General features: G+C 39.4%; 1 long non-coding RNA gene across 4 annotated transcripts; it reads right to left on the bottom strand.

The window, feature by feature from the left end:
* Positions 1-843: 843 nt before the first annotated feature.
* LOC110348595 (uncharacterized) lies at positions 844-21,242 on the bottom strand. 4 transcript variants are annotated; one of them, XR_002393949.2, is made up of 2 exons: positions 20,165-21,242; positions 844-15,767 (listed from the first exon to the last, which is right to left on the bottom strand). It is a non-coding gene; the product is annotated as an uncharacterized LOC110348595 (long non-coding RNA). The 4 variants fall into 4 exon arrangements; XR_015442708.1 differs by lacking the exon at positions 20,165-21,242 and adding an exon at positions 16,250-19,919; XR_015442709.1 differs by lacking the exon at positions 20,165-21,242 and adding an exon at positions 16,287-19,919.
* Positions 21,243-21,601: the final 359 nt, after the last annotated feature.

Raw genomic sequence — 21,601 nt, 5'->3', positions numbered from 1 at the left:
CACACTGGCTTCTTTGGCTTTGAACGCCATTATTGGAGGGATGGAGGTGACAAATATAGAACCTCTATTTTTTTTTCATGTGGAAGTCTTGAGAGTTTCAACCTTGGTACAGTTGCCAGCAATAAGCTTTTTTGCAAAACATTCTTTGTGCTTTTATCAAACCAAGCTCAGGTTGACAACTGAGCGAAATAACCACCGACAGAACTCCTATACAAGCTTTCTATGATCTGCCTGCTATGTCTCCTTCTGTGACATACATACTCTCACCCTACCTGAGCAGGATATGGGCTGAAAGACAAGAAAAAATAATTTAAATTTCAAGACAGGGAGAGTAAAGCTAGGGAAGGAGATGTGAGGAAAAAAGGAAGAAGTGAGACTGGAACAAGAAATCATTTACTTAGGATTCACTGTGTGCCTGGCATCATGATAGATGCTTTACATGTATGATCTCATTTCATTCTCACAGAATAAGAAGTTTCTTTGTGAGCCAGAGATGCCAAGAAAGTAGTTTAAGCTCATGCAGCTATTAAATAACAGAGGTAAGAAGTAAGGTCAGGTTTGCTAGCCCAAATAGTCCATATTCTTTCCATGCTCTACAAAAGAAAGATTCTGTGGGCTTGCACATGTCTTGGGGAGATGCTGAGTTGTGATGGGAGGACTCCCCTAGCAAGTGCTATGTAAGCTTTCTCTGGAAAGTAAATGGATATTCTTGAGATGAGGAGGAAGGTAACTTATACACAATTATTCTATCATATTTTTCCCAGTCATTGGTAGGAACATTTCATAAAACTCTTGGACCGCAAATCATTTGCTTTCATGTAATAAGTCAATAATAAACTGATATTTATGCTGACTTCAACTTTAACTTCAAGCAATATAAAGGCTGAAAATAAATCACACCTAGTACTTTTTTGTTCGTCTTTGGAAGAATTCACTGAGTATTCCTTGTTTACCTACATTCACCTTGGTAGAAACACAAGTTTACACTATGCATAGGTGGTAGAATCCATTGTATTAGTTCCAAAACTTAAAGTCCTGAAAATAAAGTTAACTATGCAGTCAGGACAGGGCAGCATTGAAGGAATGAATTTGATCAGGGTATTGATGGAATGATAGGCTACAGATAGGCAGACTGGAACAAAGAAATGCATTTTGGTGCATAGAAGAAAAAATCAAAATTCAAAACCAAGGTCAATTGAGCAGGTCAATTGATAAGACCAGATATAATTTGCTTGAAAAGATAGCTATGTGTTGTATTTTATGTTTAACAATATACCAACCTCCAACACATTAGCATACATTATCATCCTTAGATGTGACTTTGTGGTGGTAACTCTACTATATGGAATTTTTTTATTTGCTAAGTATGAATGAAAATACTACTCTGAAGCAAAAGCTAAGGAGTCATGGGTTGAACTATGATCTTTTGTGATCAATGTTGATCACTGAATTTTCGATCATACACCAAAGAATGTGGCTATTGGAGGATGATGGTTGAGATGTTTCTTTTGCTACTGCCTGATGACTTCACCACAAAACTAAATGAAGAGTCTAAGCACTTATTTCCTGAATATTTCAGTCTCTCTTTCACTGCATTTCATGTTCCTACGACCCAAAATGATCCTTAAAATACCAAAGAAAATCTGTGCCTAGGGGTGAAAAGTGTTCTTATGCTTCTCATTAATATTCCTTTGGGAGAAATATGCAGAGAAGCTTCTAAAATATAATTTCACTCCAAAGAGACCCAATTCTATTTTTGAGAAGATTTTGTGGAGATTGCTTTCTATATCACACATAGCATTCAACACCTGATCAGAACTAAGGGTGAACCCTTGTCTCATAAACACAGAAGCCTATATGCAAGGATAGTTACAAACATGGTGTTTGGTTGTTTCTTGTGAAGTGGAGGTTGATGAGTAACCGGGGTAACAACAGAGAGAAACTCCAATTTAGCATGGTACAAGGAGAGGAAAGTGCATTGAAATATACGAGCTCCCATTCTACTCTACCACTGTCCTGTCCTTCGGCTTCTTACCACTTTTCTGAACCTTTCCGACTCTGCATGATGGGAAAATGATGCTTCACAGCACAGTTGTGAACCTTGAAGTCCCATGTGGGAAAATGTGGTGAAAAGTAGTAAGTGGTACGCAATTGAGGTTTAATGTTATTGTGAGTAGAAGGAACTCACGTGAACTGCATCCGTATCAGCACTAAAGGCAACCCTGGTGATTATAGAACTGCTAGCATCTTTAGCCTCTCTCCGATGGACAAACTGTTGAGGGCTATCAAAAACAGCAGAATTGAAAACTTTAATGGGTTTTACTACTTCATAGAGTTTTAAAACTATATTTGTTAGAGGATAAATTTTATTGATGCTTTTATTATATCATTATTAATTGATTTGTGTAGCATATTTTAATTGTTAGTGTGAACTGTTTTCAATCTCAGATAATTCTCAGGTAATGCTCATATCTATATTGTTTACACACTGGGACTACACAATTAAAGTGTCCTAAAAGCACCACTGTGAGTTGTCATGCAGACACATATAAGAATAAACACTTGTCAATGACGTGGAAGCTGGTTTCTTAGTTATTGAATTTATTACCATATATGAGTTAAACATGTAAATATATTTGAATCAAATTCTCCACTCTTCTCATCTCTTAATGGAAGTAGGAAAATGAAGATCAGGAAAGATTATTAAAATGTAATGTTTTTGGATTTATTTTCCTGGTTTTGCTGCTATTATACGTGGTTGTATAATGATGAACTCACATGGTGTAATTCTTAAAAAGCTACAAATTCATTCTGAGGAATTTGTATGTGGCTCCTTCCTGATACCAATACTACATGTTGTCCTGAGAAATTGCTGAAAATTTTAAACAAAATGTAACTCTTTCAATAAGCAATTGTTGTGTATTAGCCAATGAAGGCTAATAAAACCTTCTGAATCTAAAAACACTTTGTAAAAGTTTGCTGTATATTGATACTTTATTATGCATTAAATTATATAGAACCTATACAATGCTTTATCATATTTATAAATCAAATGCTAAAGAAGTATATACACCATTCCAATAAGATCCAATGAATACTAAATCTGCTGATCGTAGTCTGATTTATTAAGAACATATTCCCACTGCACTAAATAAATCCATTGTTAAAGAATGCCTCCCTAGATAGATCAAAATTCATTTATTGAATTTCATGCACATCTATCTAAGTGGAGGTTAATGCATTTGGAGTCAGTGTCGGATTTCCCACACTTTCTCAGTCTTTTGCGAGTGACATGTCTCTTTGTGTTCCATCTGGATGTACTTCAGTTTTTCTTACTATTCTTCAGTGTAGCTTGGATGCTCTCACTGTTACTCTCCCCTGAAGTACTAGCCTAGCAGTATAATTTATGTCTCTGGGTGATTGGTCGGAGAGGACAGGAAAGAAAAAAATCTCAGCTTTTGTGTTTGTGACCCTGCTTGTTAAAAATGCTCCATGAAGTATGTGCTATACTTTAAGGCTATTATTTATGTCTCTATGATATTTCCATATATGTATGTGTTTGTGTGTATCTGTTTGGTGTATTTATGCATATATTTTATATAATTTTGTATATTTAGCATATAGTATATTTGCTGGAGTTTATACAATTATTTATTGAATATATAGATATCTATTTTTAGGAGTGTTTTATTTTTTTCCTCAGTGACTCACAATGGTATTTATCAAATTAACATGTGAAGAATACAGAGTTGTACTGCAGACTTGCAAGCATCTGGATCCCTTTCACTGCTTTTTTTCCCCAACCCCTTCCATTATAGTCACAGAGATGGAAAACTGAATTGGAATTTTAGAGATTTTCTGAGTTCTTAATTGGAAGATCTCATCAATCTGAGCTTCTCATATTTGCATGAAACCAACTTCTGATTTCAGTCTATGTACTAGCTAAAGAAGGTGCCCATATCCCTAGGAAGGATTCTTTCTAACTTTTGAGAAGTAGAAACTGACCTGACAGGGAAGACATACACTCCGTTAAGACTGAACCTTAAAGCACCTAAATCTCTTGTCATCTTTGATTCTATATTCTCTTGCTTGACAGAGATTATTTTGCTCCCTTAGCCTAGTTTCCCTTGAGAAAGTACTGATTAAGGCAAAAACTTTTGTCAGCAGGTAATTTGTTTGGAGAGTGATTCCAGGGAACTGAAACAGGATGGGGATGGGTAGAGAGAATTCAAGAGTATTTCTGACTTGGTTGTATTGGGCTTGATCCCGCTGGAAACTTGTGAAGAGCTGAGCAGAATGAGTCTCATTCAAAGGATGAGGCTGCAGAACACTCACATTCTGAGAGTGTTCTTCTAGATTTCTCAAGGAGACCTTTATCCATGAACCCATGAGTAACTTGGAAACAAATGACCACTAGAATCCAGGCTTACAGCAATGTTACTAATTTGCTGCATGTGAAGAAAAAATGCAGAGCTTTCCTCTGAACATATACTATATGATATTATTATATTTCTATTGCTATTAATGTGATTATTATTAGAATTAATTGGATTCTGAAATATAATTTGGGTATCTAATCCCACCCTTTCATTTATAAAATAAGAAAACAGCTGTTCATAAAGTTGAATTTCAAAATCGTAGAGCAGTTCAAAGAAAGAGCCTGTTTTTAAAGAGATTTCATGATTCTTTGTTTAAGCCATGTCTGCCATACTTTATTGTCTTCTAAAAATGCAAAGAGCATGTGAAGTCAGGTTTTATTTCATTCACATTAGATACCTAAATTCCGGTACCCTTAGAGATGATATAGTTGGCCTCTACTTAACACAAGTGGTACCTTTTGCAAGATATCTTATTTTGATCAACATCACTATTCACTAGTATCTGTTATTGTCAACTTTGAGATACATGTGCAATTTTAATTTTTGAAAGATCTTGTAACTAATTCTAGTTCACACATACACATATATATTTCTGGGACAAAACATTTGCTCATACTTCTGGATCAAAGGATTTGGCTTCTTATTTCCTAATATATTGTATTGATCATGTATTTGAAATGCTGGCATTTATAGATAGTAAAGTGTCATTTGGCCTTCTGGAAATATTGAGATGAACAGGCTCCCTCTCCAAACTAAACTAACATACAGCATGAGCAAGATACCCATTTTCGTGGTACTGTTTTAAACCAGTGGGATTTACGGCTAGCTCATTATTATAGAATGACCTTGCCCACCCTAACTACATTTTGGGAGCAAAGAAATTATTCTATACTTCTTGAATTATCTGTCTCTTTTACTGCTAGCTGATCCCATTCATATAAATCTGTTTTTTTTTTTTTCATGTAATGATTGACAAATCTCTGTTAAATTTCCCTATAAGTGGCTCTGATAATAATGGCGGTTTGCCTTTCTGTAATGGTCATGAAAATATAACTCATAGATGTTTACATGTAGGGAATATAATTAACTAAGGGCCTAAGCTCCTGTGCTCTAAAATCCACAATTACATTTGTTGAGAGGCCACGTCTCTTATGAGCTTCCTCTAACCTACGGCTAACTATGGTAGAGATAATAGACATATTCCTTTAATATCTATGACTCCTCTGATGGTCAAGGGTTTCCTGGTGACCTTGCCAAACCTTCCTTGGACTGTGTGTTAGTCGGAGACCCTTGTGCCCCCTCTTCCCTGCCTCTCTTTCATTAGAGATTAGACTTGTTTTGCTGTTGATGGCTCTCCCAGCTTGCTGAGCCCCCTCCTAATTTTCTCTCACAAGAGGAATTTTCCATAATACAGCAAGTGTACATTTAACCCAAATTTGATATTTACTTCTTGGAAAATTCAAACTTACACACTATTCATATCAAAACTAAGCCTTGCTGAAAATATTAATTCTTTCTGGGTCTGCTCATCTAGTGATAAAATTCACTATCATAGAATTATTAATTTTCTTTAATTTATAGCTAAAATGCTTAGTGCTAGAAACATATTTGGAGAACTGACCCATAGTTTTTCAAGATGTAGACCAATTTCTTCAGGGCCAGCTGTGGTGATTGTTTAAATGTGTCCCAGACCTGGTGAACTGAACTTTAGAGAATGGGATCTGAAAACTTAAATTTACAAACTAGCTCCACAGGTAACACTCATTGCATATTATGGAGAATCACTAATCCTGTTCACATAGGACTAATAGTCAATGGAGGAAGGAAAATAATCCAAATTATTAAACTAAAGTAAGAGTTATATCTAAAATATAGATTCTAGATTCCATTGTTGGTACACAAACTACATATTTACTATTACATCAACTATGTTCTGAAGTTGTAGAAATCCTCACCCTCATAGGTTTTGATGAGTTGAATAATCAGAATTTACAGTAAAGATATTTGACCCTTTTGGTATATATGGCGCTTGTAACTACCTTGGAAAATCTGACACCTCTGACTATTTTCATAGTGGTCAAGATAGTGGCCAATGATTGCGTAATAAAGTAGGGAGATATAACTACTTTTCCAGGAGTCATAAATCTAAAATATTTACAGTTAATTATGTGGCATAATGAAGAGCTTCAAAATCACATCCGTGGGAACATTTTGGATCAGATATTTGAGTGATCAGTTCATTTAATGCTAATTATAAATATGTGAAATAATAGTCATGAAAAAGTTGGTCTAGTTATTTTGACCAGTTTAATAACTGCATTAGATTTGGTAAACACTGCTATTCAATTCAGTAAAACCAGTCAACCATTTGGTTAGTCTAAGTTAGTTATTTAAAAGCCATATAGAAAATAGGACACAAATTGAAAGGAATTTTGATTGTTGAAGAAACAGCTTATTAAAATGGGCAGAAAAGGGCTGGGGATGTGGCTCAGTGGTTCTGCGCCTGTCTGGCAAGCACAAGGTGCTGAGTTAGATCCCCGGTACTGCAAAAAATAAACAAACAAACAAACAAACAAAATAGGCAGAAAAGCAAGCAAAAAAACAAGAAAAGGGAAAAAATGAAAGTAACAAAGATACAGCTGACCAGACACATGTACAAAGGAAGGATAAGCACCGAATTATAGAATTTGAATTGGCACTTACATGGCACAGATTGCAAGGAAGTAAAATTGTATGACAAAATGTAAGTAAATGTTTATAGTCAATCAATACAAAGACTAGTAAACCACAAATAAGACTAAGTCTCAATTTACTGTATGACCGATCAGCTTATATTACTATAGATCACCATATCAATATTTTTTTCAACTGATTTGTAAAGGGATAACAAAAAACATTCATTGCTATATAAATAGTAGGGAAGTAGGAAAATGCGATATACTGGTCTTTTTTTCCTAGAAAAGCAAAATGCAAATCTTTTCTTACTACGCATATAGAAAATGCTCCAATTGTTGTTATGGAAACACTTAAAGATAAAAAGACATATTATGAAAAGTAAGTTCAAGAGGCAGAAAATTTAACACTGGTAGAAAATCTAGCTCTGTCACAATAGGAAAAAAAATCTTTTGCATTTGTCATAGGACATTCAACATATGGAAAGGGGCCGGGCACTTAGTAAACATGCACATAGTGAGTAAAAGGAATACTAAATTTATCTTTTATGTTTGGAAATCTTAAGAGAGTTTAGGTATTAACCCATGGTAAGAAGATGTTAAAATAAAAAATCAATTCAAGTTCATATATATATATATTCAGTCTGTGAGTTTGGGCTTTGTATCTAAGACTGATTAATATGTTTGGTGTTATTGATCTAATCACTTACCATATTGAGTACCATTATCAATTATGTGGAAGAAGAAAGAGAGAAAGGGGGAGAGGAAGATAATGTAAAAATATTATATTCACTGAAAAGGCATCCATGGATTTAGAAAATGTTAATTCTTGCAGAAATTTATTCTAATAACAGCTGGAGTATGAAAAATATTCTCTCATTTTTATCAGCCATTTTAATGATTATTAATAATCCTCTTGTACCATTCAATTTCATCAAGTAGATTATCTTGATAATAAGGTAACTTCAGAAGAGATGGTTCCAACCCACAGCTAAAGTTGATTTTTTTCATAACCTTGTTTTAAACATTAACTATAATCCCTAAGTTAGACATTTCATACATATATCATAATCCTCTTTTCTTTACCCAACTAACATATCATCTTGATGCTCAGTGGGCTTTTATAAATATTTGTCCTTTCTGAATTGAAAAGTTAGGTAGAAATAACCCTTTTGCAAAATTAGAATCTCTTTTAAAAATATCAGCTTGTAAAAATCAGATATTGAATAATCTATTCTTGGAGTTCTTGCAGCCAGTTTTTACTTACTTGATACTATCGGGACAATTAAAAGAGTTATCACAGCTTAGTTCTGATAACTGAGGATAAAGTCAAATTAAGGATGTACTGGGAAGAGAGAAGTTCCTCTGAACTGGAAAATTGACACTACATTTCTCTGGGAAAGAGAATGCCTTTTTTCACCTAACACTTTCATAGCAACCTAAACTTCATAACTTTCACAATGACCTTGTCCCATGTTCTCAGTTATCATTTTGCATGGGAGTCTCACTCTTTACACTCACCTTCAGTATTGTGAACTCCCAAGAAGCATTGTGATTGAGTTCAAATTAAATATCCTATCTAATAATATAACATGATGATGCCTACTTAGAACACTAAAAGCAGTAAAGAATAATTTTCTAACAAAAATTTCTATTTTATTTGAAATTTTACTGAAAAATTTTACTGAATTTTTTTTTTTTTTTGGTACTGGGGATTGAACTCAGGACCTTGTGCTTAGGAGGCAGGCGGAGAAACCACTCAGCTAAATCTCCAGCCCTGTCACTGAATTTTTTAATTTAAATATATTGACAGAGGAAGATATTTTACCCAACATATGCTATAGTTATATTAATTTTATCATTTATAATATGTATAGAATTGCATTTAAATACATTTTATAATTAAAAGAAGTATGACCAACAATTAGGAAAGGAAAATCATAATTCTTTCAAATCTACAGGGTGAAAGTTAAATGATAAAATCAGGATTTTGACAATTTGATTTCCAGTATGTTCCATCCTTCTTTAACTCAGCTAGACCAAACTTGCAGCACGTTCCAATGAAGAAACAGTCTTTTAAATAATATCTAGTAATTTCAAAGACTTTCCTGCATCAATACAGCATCTTATGTTAGAATATCAAAAACAAATTTGAAGTCAAATATATTCTTAGTTCTTTTACTATATGAATTTCAACAATTTAATTTATTCTCATTTCACCCTACTTTGCCATTTGCTAACAGCTAGGCTTTTAACTTCTTTTATTCTTCTTCAATATAAATATTTTCCCTGGAATGTGCAACCACCAACCTTGTATTTTAAGTAGAATCAATTCCAATTTCTTGACATCTTTATTTTATGTCTTAAGCATTATATTTTTTATTCCTGTTGAGCCATATTTCTATATGATACTAGTTATTTAATAGCAGTTGATGGTCAATGCAATGACAGCTGAGTTTGAACACACGATAAAAAGATACTGAATATTTTAAAGCCTGTTCCCTCTAATCTGAAGTCTACAATTAGAGCAGATGTGTATGTGTGAGTGTGTGTGTATACATGTGTGTGTGTTCCACAAGTATGCTATATTAATTTCATATCATCACAATTATTGTGGTTAATTCTTAAGTAAAAGCTTTAATAATTAGTTGCTTGTATTATATTTTTGCTTCCCATAAATATACTGTTTTGATGAGTATTACTTCTATAGAAGTAAATGTTTGCATGTTTTCCAAATAGCCAGGGGAAATTAGGAGTGTCTCAGTCACAATTATGCTGTCCTTGTATAAATATAAAATAAAGAAAGGTTACAAGAAAACTTTAAATACAAATTTGATTGATGGATACTGGGGCATGTTTTCACTTTGGGCAGCATTTTTTTGACATCTGAGAAGCTCTTGTTTCTTTTTAGTTTCTTTCTCTCTTTCTTGTTTGCTTGTTTTCTTTCATTCCTTCTTTTATAACAGAGCAAATGGGTTTTTCCAAAAAAATAAAGGTTCTTAATATGTATTATGCATTTTATTTATTTAGAAGTCATTTTCAAACTTATCCGAACTGTTAGGAATATATAATAAAATTATATTACTGTGTTTACTCTCCCCTGGGTAAATATAACTTTATCTAGAAATAAAATTAATCTAAGTAAAATAAAATAGTTTATTTTGTAAAAGATTTCTTAGAATGAAAACATAAAATTTTAGCAATTTTCTTTTTTTCATTTATTATATCCTGAATTTGCAAATGCATTCTTTAGAAGAGTAGATTTCAGAAGACAAATGTATCTGTGGTTGCACAGAATTTGACATATTTGGTCAAATATTTAAGTTGCTTTAACATTTAATCAAGATTTTTGTTCTATTCTAGAAAATTGTAAAATCAAACAATTGTTAATTTTAACTTAATATTGACAGAAACTTTCGAGTTTAATATTCTTGTAGAAATTAATTTAGAAGCTAGGATTAAAGTAAGTGATATTAGACAGCTAATTTATTCTAACATCATAAAATAAACAGAACTTTATTGTATAAGATTTATTTAACAAGCACATAATTAATAAAAGTGTTTTATTACATTAGCACTGATATAGTCAATAACAGTCTTCAGGCAAAGATGTGCGTTTTGAAATAAGCTGCATTTAAAAATTTACAATGTTCAATTAATACAGCTGTACATTATTTTAATCAATATAAACCCTATCATACATAAAATTAATAAGGGTTTTAACCTTTTAATAAGACTTTCATTTGAGAATAAATTTATCAATATTGAAAAACTCATTTTAATGCAAATAACATTTCTCCTGGGTTTGCACATACTGCCGCCATATCTACATATCTGATTATTTCTACTTACAGTGGGTTCTTTGCTGAGTCTTTGCAAACTGAATATGGATATAAATTAAGAAGGTTTCCAGGGCCAAAATCATATACGTAAGAGTGGTGCAGATTTCTTAACTTCTTTCTTAACACAACTAACTTTTTATTCCCAAATTTAAAGTATGAGCAAAATCTCAGTTAATTATCAAAGCAAAACAACAAAAATAATTCTTTACATTGGAAATTCCTTAATTTTTTGAAATTATAGCTTCAAAACAATTAATCTATGCTTTGTATCTTTATTTTAATTATTTTTTTTCCATTATTAGATCTTAGGCATGGAAAAAATAGAAAAAAATTGCTCCATTCAACTCCTAGCATAGAGGTCTTCCGTTCTGATTTGGAATTTTATGTTCCAAATAAAATCTGGGAAAGGAAAAGCACAAAATACTAATACAGAAATGACACGGTAAATTTCAAAATAGTGACTTTTCACTATCCTACAGAGTAGAAAGCAATGACTCAAGAAATGTTCAAAATAAAAATCAGGTGGCCCTTTCAGAAGCAAAATATGATGAGAGCTTTTAAATTTCACAGATTAAACGTTCTTAAGAGCTTAATGTTTCCTCCACTTGCTGAGACTTGGTGCCATCTGGCTTTTGTAACTCGTGTCCTGACTTTATATGGGCAGCAGAGGGCGCTTCGGTATTTATTGTTGCCTTCAGATACCTCCCAATGCACCGAGCTAGATCTTGTTCTCAGGAAGGAAACACACTATTTCCCTGAGGGCTTGAGTATCTCAATGGGTCAAATTGTTCCTAAATTATTCTGAGAAGCTTTAATTTCAGTCCACTAGATGAAAGTTGTGATTGTTAAAGGACTCCTACAGCACGCTGTGCAGAAGTTCTCCAATTGAGAAGCCTGGGTTGTTTTATTACAAAACTTCTGAGCATAGAATTTCATAGCAGGAAACATTTGTAATAGGCATTAAACTGGATGCTTATTTTTGAAAGCAACTGAAAATAGTCTTAAAATCTTGAGACATTATGGATCAATAACCACTCTGAACTTAATCTTGGCAACTACATTTCTAAATTGTGTGTTCATTCCCTTATTTAGGCAGTAACACTCATATCATATATTTTATTTTCTTCTAGAAAGCAATTTTTAAAAGTGATTAAGCTTTTTAAATCTAGAGTTTAGAACTGTGTTAAACAGGTAGGATTAGAGTGTGGGGGATTAGGTGTGCTCTTATTATGTAATGAGTTACAACAGAATGCAAGCAGAAATAGTTCGCCTCTTTAGATGGTTGCTTTGGGAAATTCACATGGGGAGATGCAGAAAATCAAGGGAATTGAATGACTACTGGAAGGAAGTGGAGTCATCTGTGATAACCTCTGTTGCTTAAGTCCATTTCGATTTTCAATGGCTACTTTAAATTGGCAGAAGAAAAATAATCCCAACCTCTTCCTTATCTTCTTCATTTACTTGGTAACTCTTTTTTCCCAATGTTTTACCTACTTTTTCTCAAGTTATATAAAATTAAATGTAAACTTAAATAATTATTGCATACGAAACACTCACAGAGCTCTAAAATGAGAGGAAAATAAAATCTGCCCCAAGGCTGGGGGCAAAGAGATAGACTGCTGAGGATATTGTGCTTGGCTGCTTTCATTTCCTGAATCATTTGATGCATCTTCATCATTCAGGTGTAAAACAACAAATGTAATGAAAATATCTCTTTTAGGCTATTGTCAATGTATGACCCATTTCAACATCTGCATTAAAAAATCAGTGTTGCTGCCTCTATTACCCAATCTATATCATTTTATCTGTTACTTATTTTAACAAGGTTTACGTCAGTGACTTTATAAACTAACACATAAAAAACGCAGCAATATCTTTTTTGAGCCCAGACTGGCTACACATTTATTTCCTATTTCTTTCTTTCCCTTTTAATTCATTAATTAGGGCATTTAAATGTTATTGTTTATATTTAATACTCTCAATAGCTAAGTTGGGATAATGAAATATGCTGAGAATTTTAAAATTTGTTGAAAATATCAATACCCACACATCCAACCCTCCACTACTACAGTACTAAAGTAAATCTTCATTGCATGGGATTTACTAAGCCATTCTGCCTATTTCCGGTAGGCAGGCAGAGACTAACAGAAGGATGCTGCTGTGGCTGATTTTTCCGCAGTGCGGGTTTCAGGCCTTCAGATGCTGCAGTGCCTCCCGCTGGCGGGGATGCGCTGAGCAGAGTCCGGTGCACCGGTGGCCGGGAGATGTCCGGGAGCTTGGCCTCCTGGGCCGACATAAGAAGGCTGTCCTGCTACTAGCCTGTTCCTCGTTTCCAGGCTGCATTGGCTACTGCCAGGTCTCACTTAGTCACTCCCAATCCTGTTCCTTCCTGGCAAATCTTGAAGTCCACACTGGAGTCTGTTCAGAGTCTCTCTGATAACTACATCAGCACTAAGATCCGCAGTTGAGGACTTTGTTTCCATATTTTAAGGGAGACGATATAAGAAAGAAAACAATAATAAAAACCCTTCATTCTGCTTCTCTTTCTTGCAAGCCTGGCTCCTTGTTTTTACGTATTTAGGTTTCAGTCTAAACCAACTTAAATTGTGTTCCAATGTACATACACTGTCTGAAGGTGAGTACCTACTGAAGATGGAAAAGTAAGCTCAAGTGTGGCAATAGCTAGTGTACAATTTCGGTAAAATGTTGTTTCGCTATATGTGACCTCTCCCTCTTTTTAATTTTTATTTAGTAAATTACCTAACACCCTGTTACTCTTTCGGGTGGAAGTGAGACCTACTGCTTTTCTGGTTGAACTAGGGAGCGAGAAGGGGGTCAGCACCACGGACAGCGCCAGGCGCGGAGGGCGCGGCCACTCGGGAGCATCCTCGAAGCCGCACTCCTTTGTTCCCAGCCACTGCAGGCCAAGGCAGAACAAAGACATCTCTCAAGGCAAGCTTTTTCAGCCTAGGTTTTCCTTAGGCTCCAAGGCCGAGGTGTGGAACTACTGCCCGAACAGTCAGTCTACCTCACTGGCTTCCAAATAATTTACCACATCCTTGTAAAGTTTCTGAACTCGGTCTTTCACCCTATTCTATTCTTTTTACTGATTTTGGCCTTTGTGACAGCACCAAAACAAGGAAGCTATGCTCGCGTTTTAAAGGTAAGGAGGCCGAGGACTCCAGATTGGAAGGAGAAAGGGAGAAGTCAAGGCCAGGTCGAGCGGGGGCTGTTGTTTCCATCTTCGCTCCAGAGTTAAACAATTTTAGATTTCTTGTTCCGTGTGGTTATGGTACCATAATCTGTGCTATACTCCCCTCTCTTCTATTTTGTTTCGCCATCTGACCCAGATTGCAGATTCATGTGTTGAAAAGCCAGTTCTCTCTAAACGCTTCTGTGGGATATTTGCACAAATGGGAACTACTGCTCTCCTGACAGCTGTCGATGAAGCCCCTAAAATCCACCTTGGGAATTTGCCTCCGGATTTCGGAGGCTTTTACTAAAAAGTGCGACTCTTTCACTTCAAAACACTAGCTCATCTCTGCAATCAATGCGGCGGCATTTATGTGGCAAGGGATGGCTTCATGATACCACTCTCCACGATCCCCAGCCATAGTCTCTTCCCCTTGCCGCCTCTTAAACGCTCTAGCATTCTCTAGGTGAGCCTTAGGCTCCGCTCTTGGCATTCACCGCGTGCCTTAATTGTATGACATTAAATCAAGGTCCGCTGTGAACACGGAGGGCAGAGTCTCTGTTCTTGATCCGGAAAGTAACTGACCCGCCAAAACTACCACAGTTCTCTTCTTGCCCTTCCCCTCCCCGGAGCTCTGGGTCCCTTCTCCCAAGGTCCTAACTCACGCGCCTGCTGCCGCCTGAGCTCGCCTCCAGCCACATCTGCCAGAGCCCAGAGCCGCTGTTAATGAGTCTGCTGGGTAGAAGTCTAGAGTATTCATGTGTCTGCGTGTACACATGCATATATCTGCATGCCATTTACAGCACACCTAAAAACATACATTCGCTTGTAAATCTACTTTTCAAATGATGGCACGGATCGAAGTTAATTGCCCCGCAGGCAGAGATATAATTTTGCAATCGTGTTATTTTACTGAAGGCAATTATCCGAAGCGCTTCACCTTGACTCCTTCCTAAGGCACTGGTAGAGAATGTCAGGGTTTAAGGACCCCGCCGTCCCATGATCTGTTGTGGAACCCTTCGTCAATCATTTCTGCTTCTGAGGAAGAAATCTAGCATGTAAAAGGGAAAAAATTAACATGCGTGTGTGTATGTAAGAGAAACACACGGATTCGCCTCGTCCTGGGGTCTTCCGATAATGTTACCGCAGTTTGGCTAGGGAAATTTTGGGAAAAGATGAGAATCCAAGGGCGCTCGGGTCATCTTTCTTTGTAATGCGGAAAAATTAACTCAACCGCACCTGCCTGGTCCCGGGAGAGCTGGGCCGCCCATCTGGTCTGGGGACGATTTTGCTGCATAGAGAAAAGCCTGCTCTTAAGGCTTCCCCACCGCCCCGAGTGCGGACCCTGGGTCTGGGCCGGACCGGGGGATTTCGGCTGGAAGCAGCGCAGCAGACACGCACTCCTCGGACTTCGGCTTGAGGTCTGAGGCTGAAAGTGCTCGGCCCGCCGAGGGAGGGCAGGCAGGAGAAAGGAGGGTGAGGGGAGTGGACCTCAGCGGGCGGAGCCCCGGGGGCGGCGGGCGGAGGCGGCGGGCGGCGGGCGGAGGCGGCCGGGGCGGCAGCTCTGTTCGCGGCGTCCCCACGGCGCGGTGGGCCGGAAGGAGCGGCCCGCTCGGGCTGCGTCCGAGGAACGGAGAGAGCGCCCAGAGCCAGTGCTGCGCGGAGACCCCAGAAGGCGCCCCTGAAAAACAGAATCGAACCACACAGTTAGAGAGGCGGGAGGGAAGGGGCAGCCTGTGCAGACCCGAGAGGGAGGGACCAGGGAAGGAAAACAGGGTGACGCGAGGACAGGACCCCGGTCGGCTGGCCCCGACCTCGGTCCCTAAGCTTCCGCTGGGGGCTGAGAAGCGGAGCTGGAGGGCAGGGCGGCAGTTGGGAGCCCAGGTCCCGGCTGAGGAGGGGCCAAGCGCCCCGGACACCGCCTTATCCTGAGGAGTGATTTCCGGAGCCGGAGCGGAGGGAGCGGCGCGGACGTCCTCCCGGGCAGGCTCAGCCAGGAGTGCACCCTGCGCCCCTTACCCCAGTCTCGCGCCCTCCCTAAGACCACGTCGCACCCGCATTCTCCAATCCCCACCCCTTCTTGGCTCAGGAGCCTGAAAACTGCTAGATCGACGAGTCCCAGCAAGAAAAGCAATCGAAACGATCGATGAGAGAAAGAATCACCTAGACCCAGAACCCTAGAGATCCGAAGGAGAAAGACCTGCTAGCCCTGCTCAAACCTGCAGAGGACCAAAGCGTTTTCAGTCGCTGCTCAGCGCGTTCGCGGAGGAAAGAGGAGACTGAGAGGCCCCGGTGGTATAAGGTGCTTTAGGCTGGGAGGTGGGGTGGGGAGGGCGTGGGTCGGAGCGGTCCGCTCTTTCCCCCTCGCTTGCTGATCCAGAATTAGGGATTAATGGCTCGCTCCAGCCAAACAAATAAGGCATCTGCCTTCAGCACAAGAGGATTACACGGGCTGCTGACGTCACCAGTCAGACAGATGTTGGCTCCCAAAGTCCTGAGCAGCTCGCTGTGTCCTTGAAACCAAAAAGCCGCAGAAGGCTCGCAGCCCCCAAGAGCTGAGCCTGGGCACAGCAAAGGGCAAATGCCCTACCTGCACTTAGGCTTTCCTTGGTGGTAGCACAGCGGCCCCAAGACAACTCCCCAGACGCCTGACCCGCATCCTCTCACGCCCTTCCCTCAGAGTCCTCCGTCATTGCCCAGGCTCCTCTCAAAGCAAGCCAAAGTCACCACTCTCACATGTGCCACCCTGAAAAAGGAGAGAGCCCACCACCCTCCGACACCTCATCCAGAATCCCCCCCCCCCCAAGCTCTTGGGCTCCTATGCACTCACTCTTCCTTGGTTAACAGCAAAATAAGCACATTGGGCCAAGTAGAGAGCAAGGTCCAGATAAGAGAGCTCCTTCTGATTGTGTGGGCAAGCATCTTCTCCAGTCAACCTCGCCGCCGCCCTTTCCCCTGGCCAAGGTCTAGATTTATGCTTAATCTTCTCATGAATGCCATCCCTGAAAATGTGCTATCCTAAACAATAACTCTTCTCCAACCTAGGCTGTGTCCCAGCCAGAGCCCTGGGCCATCTTTCTGTGAACGACGGGACCTCACCATGGTCCTGATCAGGACACCACAAAATGCCATTACATGTTCTTTTCAAGTACTTTGAAGATGATGATTTAAAAGAAAAATGTGTGTGTGTTCAAAACATATCTAGCATCTAAATTTAGACACCTGCAATTTAAATAACTGCATTTCATTCTATAGCCAAGTATGATGGAAAAATATCAAGAATTTCTTCCTAAATGTCAACATCACTTTAAATTGATGTTGTTTAACCTTAACTATAAACAATTTTAATTTCTCTAGCATGTATATTATTTTTGCTTTATATGATTTTCCAGGCCTTTATAGTTTACACTGAAGTAAGGTTATGAAATAACCCAAAGGAACATGAAATTGGAAATTTCAATGAGCAATTTTGAATGCATTATATAACCCATAAAGAAATGGTTTTAAATTGTGTCCTTTTGAAAAGGGAATAGACAATTCAAACAACGTTCTAAACAAAATAAATTAATATCTAACACGGAACCACACTGAAGAAATCCTGTGTCCCAAATTGAATCAATACATATGAAAAACCTGTAACTTTCTTGCAAATAAAATGAACATTTATCTACAACATTGCACTGTCAGTTATAGACTACAGTATCTAACCAGAAGTAAAAGGAGTAGCTGGATTACATCTTCATTCATATTATCCCTGTCTATCAAAGTGGCATTTAATTTTTCCAATTCTATGCATTAAAAAATTCAGTCACTGATAAAAATCAGTTTAATTTGCTCTAGTGTCATTCAACTGATACCAGGTTAAAATAGTAAAATTTCTCTATCTCCACTCTGCTTCAAAGCCTTCTAAGAAACAGTCCATATTTAAAATGAATGCATTTAAATGTGTTATTTACCAATAACAAAAGGTAGGCTTCATCTTATTTTAATTGGGTAAACAGCATGTACTATTTGAGACAAGTTAAATCCTGAACACACAAATTATTTCTTTAAAACTTGGCAGAATAAGTTTGAAGCGCCATGTTTTAAAGGGATCTAATTCCTCTTAAAAATTATAAAGTTTGTCTTTTCTCCTAACATGTTTTGAATGTAAGCTCACAAAATTTTATTGGAGCCCTTTTGACTCAATGATTTAATATTAGTTCGCTGTCCATGGTCTTGAGCTACATGAAGGGCCACACTAGTGGTGCATTTTAAAGAATGAAAGTCACAGTGCTTCTGCACAAAAATAATTCCCTAAAATTTTAAGATGATGTCAAAGGAGGAAAAGGTCTATAGCCTTAAGTTCTCTTCCTCAACCAAGCTATCATTTTTTCCTTATATTTGCCACCAAACAATACAGGAAGCAGAAAGAGAAAGTTTGCGTTTGATTATTTTTAAACTCACAAAATCGTCAACGCATGCAAGGGTCAAAGAATTGTAGTAGATAGAAAATAATATTTGTCAGCCTGACACCCTCTCCCTCCCCTCCCCCTCCCTCCCTCTGCAGTAAGAAGGTAACAGACATTCTTGCTCAGGTGTCCTTGTTCACTTTTGCAAATACTGAAAATTTTTACAAAAATGACATGTGAAGATAAAAAACTCACACAACAACCTTCTCAAGCATCTCCCTGTCTCCATTATAGATACAGCTACAGACAGCTATAGACAATATAGATCTAGCCAACACACCACACACACCATTAAATTGAATCATAACATCTTGTACTTTTTGGCCAGAGCAATCAAGGCATATACTCAAGTGGCTCAGACTATTTAATCATTCCTCAATCTAAAATAATGCTTCATCTTATGTTTAAAAAATGAAAGAGTGACCCAAGAGAATAACATTCAACCCTTCCCGGTGTTTCATCCAGGGGAAGGAGATGAGGGTATTTCTCTTTCCTGTTCCAAATTTTATTTTTTGTGTGTTCTGTTTCCCCTTTCAGGTTATCAGGACAAGGATGTTATTCATATGTGTGCATATAAACACAGACAGACAGATACGTAACTTCCCAAATCCTGGGAGCCTCCGGCAGATCTTTTGGAGGGCAACGCGCTGCACAAATTTTTGTTCTGATACAAGTGCCTTAGCGGCAAGAAAACAGACTCATACATTCAAAGAGAGGTGGGTGCCCACACCAGCCCACCGAACAGAGCTTCAGCGAGTCACACTTTTTCCGGCATGAGGAGGCTACTTTCCAAAAAAGTATTTAGAACTTGGGAAATCCTTGTACCGGAAGAAAATGGCCTAAACACAATAGGACTCGCCATTTTCTCCTTGCGAAGCACAAAGCGCTTGGCGCTGCCCGCCACACAAAGAAAGCGTGGGCCCCGCGGAATTCTTGCACATTTTCAAGAGGCCCCCCAAACACCTTCCCAGAGCCACAATTCCTATCTCCTGGGCATTCTCAGACGCAGGCACACGCTCTCCCATCCTCCCTAGGCCCTCATCTCCAGAAGATTCTTTATTTGAGATGTGGATAGCAGACACGCCGCGGGCACCGTGGGACTCTGGAGGTAGTTAACCCCGGCAAGACCAAGTCCCGAAAAGTAAAGGACAGGGTCAGGGGCTGCCGAGGAAGGCTCCAGTCCAGGTCAGGGGCGACTCGGATCCCCTCCCTGCTCCTGAGCTCCCCGCTTCTAATTCCCTTCCATCTCTCCTGCGCGTCTGCTAGCCCAGGAACTTAGGGATCTCTGTGAACCGCTTTCCATCCGGCGCCAGGAACCAGCCTTGCCACCAGGAGCTGAGCCGACGGCTCTCAAAGGTGCTCGCTACGTGGAAAGCCCTGGACTCGGCGCCGCCCCCCCCCGCCCCCCCCCGCCGCTCCAAGTCACCGCATCTTAGGCAAATACTGCCCAGTCCAGCACGCCCAGGGCGGGCGAAACACTAGTGTTCAAGTGCGCAAAGTGCAAGCTTCGAGGAAGCTCCCGTGAATAAAAACAGCAAAACCGGAGCAGCGACCCTACTCACAAAGCGAACAGTCCCAGCCCACACGGCGACGCCAAGCCCAGATAACGCAGGAAAGGAGTACTTACAGCCGGCGTGCGTTTGGGTAATCCGCGTCCCAGCCCGTTGGGTTGTTTTTGTTTTTAAAAATATCTACACTTGTCTATATATTTGATTTTACATTATCTTCCACTGTTGAGAACGAACGAAAACAAAAATCTCGCAGTCTGGCAGGGATGGGGGAGGGGGTGGAGGTTTTCATTGTCTTCGCTCCGAACGCGCAGCCCAAGGAGAGACACTCAGTGCCTTACGGGGCTCCTACTTTCTGCTTGAAATTCAGAAGCTTTCAAGGCAGTAAAGGCAGGGGTTTGGTTTCCCTCCCTCCCTCTGCGCCTCTCTCTCTCTCTCCCTCCCCCCGTCTCTCTCTCTCTCTCTCTCCTTCTCTCTCCTCTCCCCTCCTTCTCTCTTCCCTAGCTCGATCCCTCTCCCTCTCCCTCTCCCTCTCTCTCCGGCGCTCGCGCCCTCTCTCTCTCTCTCTCTCTCTCTCTCTCTCTCTCTCTCTCTCTCTCTCTCTCAACAGGGCAGGCCGCTTCCTGCATCCCAATGAGTTAAATCAGTCACTTACTTCTCATGCATCAGCAGCCTCTTTAACAACCCGAGGGCGGCAGGCACAAAAGAGCATTTAGCTGCCTCCAATTTGTGAAGAAGGCCTGTCCTTAATTTGTTTTTGGAGTATAATGAAATCATGAATTTCATGTAATATAAAAATACAGAATTCCTAACTTTAGCGAATGAACTGCTAATGGTAACCTTTGAAAATAAATCCCTCTTTTCGTTGATGTTCTTAGCTAGGACCTAGAACATCCCAGATGCGGAGAGGTGTAGGGTTTGGGCCCAGATCTACCCCTCCCCCCTTTCACACATCAAGGTCACAGTCATAGGATCCCTCCTTGCTTTAAAATGGAGCCTTTTTATCAGCCCTTTGCCTGGGAAGGGAATTAAGTCTTTTTCTTCTGGTCTGGGAAGATCTGAAGGATTAAACAAATAAATAAATAAATACATCCTTCATCTGAAATACACACGTAAGCAGAACCAACTGCAATCAGACGCTGGAATGGGGGGTGAGTGGAGATACTGACAGGCCTTGGGAGTGTGATTTCCTGCTCCCCCTGTGGCCCCCGGAGAATTTTAAGGTCGTTGGGTTTTGCTTGAGTTTCTTCTGGCAGCTTGAGTGGGCCTTTGGGGGCTACTGGGCCGGAGCCTCTCCAGCGCTTAGCCAGCCTCTGAGGGGGCTTGGTCTCACGGACACTGCCGGGTGTTGGTGGTAGGGGCCATATATATATATAGCTCCCCCTCCTCTGAATGGGCTGGGGCACAAAGAGCAACTCTGCCTTCCCACAGTTTCTCTCTCCTGAAAATACCCCAGACCAGGCCATTGTTCTTCCTCAATGAAAGGGGCCAAGGGTGACAACAGAGAAACCTTCCTTCTTTGGGCTCACCACCCATCTTCTCCCTCATTCCAGCCA

The sequence above is a fragment of the Heterocephalus glaber genome, unplaced genomic scaffold (assembly GCF_053883595.1).
Source record: "Heterocephalus glaber isolate CG9 unplaced genomic scaffold, H.glaber_assembly_v1.0 deba00001553, whole genome shotgun sequence".
NCBI classification, from domain to species: domain Eukaryota; kingdom Metazoa; phylum Chordata; class Mammalia; order Rodentia; family Bathyergidae; genus Heterocephalus; species Heterocephalus glaber.
Note: the sequence above shows the minus strand (reverse complement) of the source record. Positions and strands in the feature narration are given on the sequence as shown.